Below are 7993 nucleotides of genomic sequence, written 5' to 3'. Positions count from 1 at the left end.
CAAATTTAAAAAAAAAAAAATCTTAAAAAAAAAAAATAAATAAAAACAAAAGAAAAAATAGAAAACATTTAATGGGTTTTGTCAAACATTTAAGTGTTTCATCAGATGAAGATTACAGCAACATCTGTTGGCTAAATAACTGACGGCACCTCATGATCAACAACTTCCAATGGCTTCTGGAAGCTTTGTACCCCTAGAATTATTCGGCCACAGATTAAGCTTTCAAATTAGAGATAAAGTACTGCTGTGATTATCAAACATATAAATTTTAGGACATGCCACACCGTCAGAGGGCGCTGTTGTATAAGAAGTAAAGTGGGAAGGCTGTTAAGTTTTAAATATTAGGTTCAGAAAATTTTATATTAGATCTCAAGTCCAAATTCTTAAGTGAAAAAAACTGAGATACAGAGATGCCAATTATTTTAAATCTTTCCTTTTAAAATAAATTCACATAGTTTTTTAAAAAAAAGACTTGGTCACAAATAAGTTTAAAAGAACATGTTTAAAGCAATTTGAACTGTGAAAATTTTAGTTGAGGGACGCCTGGGTGGCTCATTCATTAAGTGCCTGCCTTCGGCTCAGGTCATGGTCCCAGGGCCCTGGGATCCAGCTCCGCAATGGGCTCCCTGCTCGGCGGGAAGCCTGCTTCTCCCTCTCCTACTCGCCCTGCTTGTGCTCGTGCTCTCTCTCTCTATCTCTCTGATAAATAAAATCTTTAGAAAAAATTCTAGTTGACCCAGGAAATTTTTAAGTTTTGTTCAACTTAACCAGTAGATTCTTCTTTCAAATGTGTGTGTGTGTGTGTGTGTGTGTGTGTGTGTGTGTGTGTGTTGGGATATAAACATTTCCTCATCGTTGTTGGGAAAATTAGACAGCCACATGAAGAAAAATGAAACTGGACCACCACACACAAAAATAAACTCAAAATGGATGAAAGACCTAAATGTAAGACAGGAATCCATCAAAATCTTAGAGGAGACATGGGCAGCAAACTCTTTGACCTTGGCCGCAGCAACTTCTTGCTAGACACATCTCCAAAGGCAAGAGAAACAAAAGCAAATATGAACTTCTGGGACCTCATAAGGTAAAACGCTTCTGCTCAGCAAAGGAAACAGTCAACAGAACTAAAAGGCAACCTATGGAATGGGAGAAGATATTTGCAAATGTCTTATCAGATAAAGGGCTAATATCCAAAATCTATAAAGAACTTATCAAACTCAATATCCACCCCCCCAAAAAAAATCCAGTCAAGAAATGGGCAGAAGACATAAACAAACATTTCTACAAAGAAGACATATAAATGGCCAGCAGACACATTGAAACAATGCTCAACATCACTCGGCATCAGGGAAATCCAAATCAAAACCACAATGAGATACCTCCTCACACCGGTCAGAATGGCTAAAATTAACGACTCAGGAAACAACAGATGTCTGTGAGGATGCGGAGAAAGAGGAACCCTCTTACACTATTGGTGGGAATGCAAGCTGGTGCAGCCACTCTGGAAAACAGTATGGAGGTTCCCTCAGAAAGTTAAAACTAGAGCTACCCTATGACCCAGCAATTGCATTACTAGGTATTTATCCAAAGGATACAAACATAATGATCTGAAGGGGCACCTGCACCCCAATGTTTATAGCAGCAATGTCCACAATAGCCAAAATATGGAAAGAGCTCAGATGTCCAGCAACAGATGAATGAATAAAGAAGATGTGGGGTATATATACAGTGGAATATTATGCAGCCATCAAAAAGAATGAAATCTTGCCTTTACAATGATGTGGATGGAACTAGAGGGTATTATGCTAAGTGAGATAAGTCAGTCAGAGAAAGATACCATATGATTTCACTCATATGTAGAATTGAAGAAACAAAACAGATAAACATAGGGGAAGGGAAGGAAAAATAAAATAAGATGAAAACAGAGAGGGAGGCAAACCATAAGAGATTTTTAACTCTAGGAAACAAACTGAGGGTTGCTGGAGGGGAGGTGGGTGGAGGAATGGGGTAACTGGGTGATGGACATTAAGGAGGGCACTTGATGGAATGAGCACTGGGTCTTACATGCAACTGATGAATCACTAAATTCTATCTCTGAAACTAATAAAAAAATAAAAATTTAAAAGGTTAAAAAAAAAACCCACAAAACATTTACTCATCGTGAGAGTCTCTGACCACAAGTGGCATGACAGAAAGTTTATTCCAAAGCAGTGAACCAACCATGATGCATCCGTATTCAACATAGGAGCATGAGGTAGGGTGGTAAAGAAAGCACTGTTCTCAGGGCCCAGAGATCTGGGCTTGGCTGGGCCACTGATTAACTGCAGCCTAGGCAAGTCACTTCACTCCTCTGATCCTCAGTGTCTTCACCTGTAAAATGAAACCGGACTAGCCCAGCAGTCATCAAACTTCATTGCTGGCCTATTTTTATAAATAAAGTTTTATTGGAACACAGCCACTCCCATCACTTACATACTGTCCATGACTTCACTTGCACCATACAGAGCGATTGTGACAGATTGCACGGTCCGAGAAGCCTCAAATACTTGCTACGTGGCCCTTTGCTGGCAGTTTACTGACTCTTGGACTAGATCATCTCCTGGGTACAATTTCCCAAGGTTCTTTGTGATAAGAATCACCTGGGGGACTTGCTGAAAATGCAGATTACCAAGCCCTGCCCCTGGAAATTCTGCTTCAGTAGATCTGGCGCACAGTCCAGCCATTTCTATTTCTAACCATCGCTCTGTTGCCTTCAGGCAATGGTGTGCTAAGGGCCGTTCAAGCTCTAAATTTTATCAATACGTTATTGAATGTGTTTTTCCCTCTGGCTTTATCTTTCTAATCATGTTTAGTTTGATAAGCGCACAAATTGGTCTGGGGAACAGGAACAAAGTGGAAATGAGAACACTAGTTAAAGTATGCTTGAGGGAGAGGGGAAAGTCTCTTTCCAGTAAACTCTTCCACACATGATTCACCAAACGTGAGGTGCACATGTAGCTCATCAAGAGCCTGGCCCCGTCTCAGACATGAGGCTCCCTCCGTTCCTTCCTAACCATTGTGCTTTCTGTAACCTAGCTCAAGAAAGTTTCCTCTTTCTTTCTTTCTTGTAAGGAAGTGAATCTTGTCCTAATACGGCAGGTTACATGTGAGAAAGAGAATGTGGTGAGGAGAACCCCAGGAAAAGATGGAAAGATGGAGGGTGTTTCGTCACGAGAAAGAGTTTCAAATGGAATGACCCCCCCCCAGTCAAAGTGATTTGACTTTCTATGAATAGCTGGACAAAGTGAGACAAAAATGTGTTCATCAAAGGAAAGCAGATTTATATCATCCCAAGAGCTCAGCAGTGATTTATGATCCAATTACTTGTGTTTGCTTTGTGCTTTGGCTTGTCTGTTGTTCTCTCGCTCCCCCACCCCCGATTTTGTGACTTTGTCATTATGCCAGGCTATCTTGAGGACAGTCACAGTTTTCCGAAGAGCATTCACAAGTTCTCCTCCCCGCCCATCCCCTGCAAGATTCCCTTTTCAGCAAAACTAGGAACTCCAGAGGCTGGTTCTGTCTTCCCTTGCAGCTTTAGACCATGTTTGTCTGGGAGCTCAGCCCTTCCTGAGGATGAGGAGCAAAGATCCCTCTATGCTCTGGCATGGGCATTTACTTTGGGTTTGAGGAAGCTGCTGAGGCCAGGAGAAAGCAAATCTGAAAAGTCCCAGGCTGTGTGTTTGGGTGGCCCTTCATCAGCTGGGAGGTGGCTCTCTCTGTTGGACTCACAGTGCCATCTCTTGGCCTCAGGCTGACAATGCTCTGGACTCTGGAAGTGTGAAGATTCTAGAGTGCGATGTGGTATCTCAAACTGCGGCAGAAGCTAGTGCTACCTATAAACAATATCCTGAAAGCAAATCTTTAATTAAGCAATCCTCCTCGTTTGAGGTTGACTTTTAGATCTTGACACCACTAGGATCCCTCATAGCCGCTGAGGTTAGGGTTCTTCATCCTTATGCCACCTGAATCCACCTTGCTTTGCTTAATGGCTTTCTTTGCGCACATTCCAAAAAACAAAGTGTTGCAAAACACCGCTTAAAAATAGTCATTTTAGGGGCGCCTGGGTCGCTCAGTTGGTTAAGCGACTGCCTTCGGCTCAGGTCATGATCCTGGAGTCCCAGGATCGAGTCCCACATCGGGCTCCCTGCTCAGCAAGGAGTCTGCTTCTCCCTCTGACCCTCCTCTCTCTCATGCTCTCTGTCTCTCATTCTCTCTCTCTCAAATAAATAAAATCTTTAAGAAAAAAAAAATAGTCATTTTAGGGGCTCCTGCCTGGCTCAGTCGGTAGAGCATGTGACTCTTGAATTTGGGGTCGTGAGTTCGAGCCCCACGTTGGGCACAGAGTGTACTTAATTTTAAAAAAGTCATTTTAGTTCCTGCACACTCAGGTAACTTTGAGGCCCCTTCTGGTCACTTTTTGATGAACTACAGATAGCAACAAATTGAATACACAAAAATTGATTTCTAGCAGTGAATTGCAAGTCTAGTCAAACAAATGCCATTGAAGATAATCTGTTCTGAGGCTTTTCAGACACCAACGAAACAGAAACACTAGGAAGGATAAAGCAAACAGCTGGGAAATAGAAAAGAAAATGGATAATGTTACCCCCCCCAAAAAAAGCAATTCTCATTTTTGTAAAGCACATTTTTGTTGACTGTTCTTTTCAATGCTTCTTCAAGAGTGGGAATAAATATCTGCGGAAAAAATAATAAAAATAAGTACAAGGGCAGCCAAGCCATAAAGCAACAGCTTAATTTTATAAACACTAAAATAAAAATTAGTTTGGGTTGTTTGGGGGTAGGTACAATGTGCTGTTTTTGCAAGTCAACAACACACGTTTAGGGATAGATAACACAATTATTCTATTAAAAACAGGGAACCCTCCCAAATCAACCACTATTCCTAACCCCCACTCGACAGCAACACATACACACATACTCGCCTTTAGAATTAGAAAAGGATTCAGAATTAATCAGAATTAAGGGTAAGTGTGAATCAGCCAGGAAAACAGTTGTCTGGTTTCTCCTGACATTTTCTTTCTGCAGTATAAAGAGCCTGGCTTTAGGGGCACCTGGCTGGCTTAGTCGGTAGAGCGTGCGACTCTTGATCTTGGGGTTGTGAGCTTGAGCCCCATGTGGGGTGTAGAGATTACTTAAAAAGAAAATCTTAAAAAAGAGAGAGAGAAAGAGACTTACTTTGGAGAAGAGGGTGCTTGGCCACACCGGTGTGCCCATCTCTCATTCCACGGCCTTTACCCTAAAGCATTGTTAAAAGCACAGATCCTGGCACAACACTCCGTGGCCTTAAACAGGCTACTTAGGTTCCTCAGCTCGTCCCCTCATCTATATAATGGACATGAAAATAGCACCCACCTCGGAGGGCTGTTTGAAGACTTCATAGTACTGGCAAAATGCTTAGAACAGTCCCTGGAATGTAATACATGAGCATAGATAAAGTTGTGGCTACGATTACTTATTTATAAGTCAGATTCTATTTCTTGTCTTGGTGCTCACTTCATGTTTTCTCACCCTGGTGCTTAAAGTGTTTGCTCTCCTATATGTGAAGTGATCCTTCACTAGCCTCACCCATCTCAAGCTTTTTTTTTTTAAGATTTTATTTATTTATTTGACAGAGAGAGAATGAGAGAGAGCACATGAGAGGGGGGAGGGTCAGAGGGAGAAGCAGACTCCCTGCCGAGCAGGGAGCCCGATGCGGGACTTGATCCAGGGACTCCAGGATCATGACCTGAGCCGAAGGCAGTCGCTTAACCAACTGAGCCACCCAGGCGCCCACCCATCTCAAGCTTTTTATACAACAATCCATGTCTTCTCTGCTTTCCTCTGACACAGCGATAGGGGATAGGGGAGGAAAAGTGGCCTCCCAGGGGAGTCTGCCCTGAAGAGTAGCTGCCTAACAAAATCTGCGGTTTTTGCAGTTATATGTGAGTTATACAGATTCATGAGAAGGACAGAAATGTGGGGGCCGGTTGATATTTATGGCGTTAGTTTGCTAGGGGTACCCTAATAAAATGCCACACACAGGTGGATTAAACAACAGACATTTATTTTCTCATAGTTCTGAAGGCTGGATGTCCAAGATCAAGGTACTGTGGGTTTTCTGCTGAGGACTCATCCCTTGGCTTATAGACAGCCACCTTCCTGCTGTGTCCTCACATGGCCTTCCCTCTCTACGCGTGTCTGGGTCCTAATCTCTTCTAAGGACACCATTCATATTGGGTTAGGGCCCACCCAAATGACCTTATTTTACCGTAATTATCTCTTTAAAGGCCCTAGCTCCAAATATAGTCACATTCTGAGGTACTGAGGGTTAGGAGTTGTGGGGAGAGGGGCACAATTCAGCCCATAACATTTATTATAAATGTTTTAGTGAAAAGAAAGCCATTGTTTTACTGATAACAACAACAACCAAAAAAGTCTCAGTTCTTTGCCCCATAGATTCCTGTTTTCAATCCACAAGGGAAAACACCATGCATAACAATGGAATATTCTGGGAAAGTAGATCTTGACTAGCTATTTTAGTGAGGAGTTTAGCCCAAAAGCAAGTTCATATTAGAAATCAAATGTGATCTTTCACAGCAATTTAACAGTGAAATTTATTTATTATTATTATTCATTTATCTGTTTTTCCATGTACTTCCATCCATGCATTACATTATTTGTAAAAAAAAAAAAAAAAATTATATCAAATGCAGGGCCTGGGTGACTCAGTGGGTTAAGTGTCTGCCTTCGGCTTGGGTCATGACCTCAGGGTCCTGGGATCAAGACCCACATGGGGCTCCCTGCTCAGCGGGGAGTATGCATCTCCCTCTCCCTCTGTCTGCGGCTCCCCCTTCTTGTGCTCTCTCTCTCTCTGTCAAATAAATAAATAAAATCTTAAAAAAAAATTCTGTCAAACATTTACTATAGGAACCATCTTTGAAATATAAAGAGGAATATCATAAGCTTCCTCAATGAGGCACAGATAATAAAATGGGAGCTGGAGACGAGGGACAGATAATTATAATACCGATGGTGGCAGATGTGCTCTGGCATGTCCACGCTCGAGTTCTGTCTGACTGAGGCTGAACATCGGGGCTAACGGAAGGCTTTCTGGAAGATGGTTCCTGGTCAAATTTTGAAGATTTCAGCCAGAGGAAGAGAGAGTGAAAAAGTGGGTATACAGACTCGTACCCAGGTGCATGGAGGGGGAGCCCCCCCCCAGAGCTGTTCACTTCTCACTGAGAAGCACATCTGTCCTTGGGATAACTGACGGGAGAAACATAGGCCATCTTTTGAACCAGCATTTTTACTCATGAATAAGCCATTTAAAAACATACCTTTTACATACTAAGATGTCTTGCCAAGGTCAGAACTGAGACTCACTGGCTACCTCTTCCTTCCACTCCAAAAGACTAGCTTTGTCTTTATGTTCTGTGCGACACTCTCTGAATGGCGCCATGCATGTGGGGAGACATTTACAGGGGCTGGGATTAGAATGGGACCCAGGAACCCCAAGGGAGAGAATTTGAACCTTGTTCAGAATCAGAATTCATTATGGATATAGCTACAGGGCGAGAACCCAGTGACAGCCAGGCTATAGAGAAGGACAAGGGAGCCATGAGATTTAAATAAAAAAAAGCACCAGCGAGCCAGTCTGGTGGGGTGGGTCAAACTCAGCGGGAGAGTGTTAAGTCAGGGAGGGGCGGTGATTCCGGACAGTGTGGGGCTCACCCACCCCTGTCTACTTCCCTCCTGAGCTCAGAGAGCCTGTCAGCTCTAAGGTGGGGACTGAGCTGTGGGGACTGCGTCCCGCCAGAAGACCCCTCCAGGCAAGAGCTGAAGGATATAGACACGACAAGGGGAAGACCTTTCCCCAGGGCCCAGGAAAGAGTGGTCAGCAGGGCAGGAAGGGGCCGCAGCCGGCAGAAGGACTAGAGCTGGCAGAACACAGGGC

Source organism: Halichoerus grypus, chromosome 13 (genome assembly GCF_964656455.1).
Source record: "Halichoerus grypus chromosome 13, mHalGry1.hap1.1, whole genome shotgun sequence".
Lineage (NCBI taxonomy): Eukaryota > Metazoa > Chordata > Mammalia > Carnivora > Phocidae > Halichoerus > Halichoerus grypus.
This window is presented reverse-complemented; position numbering follows the sequence as displayed.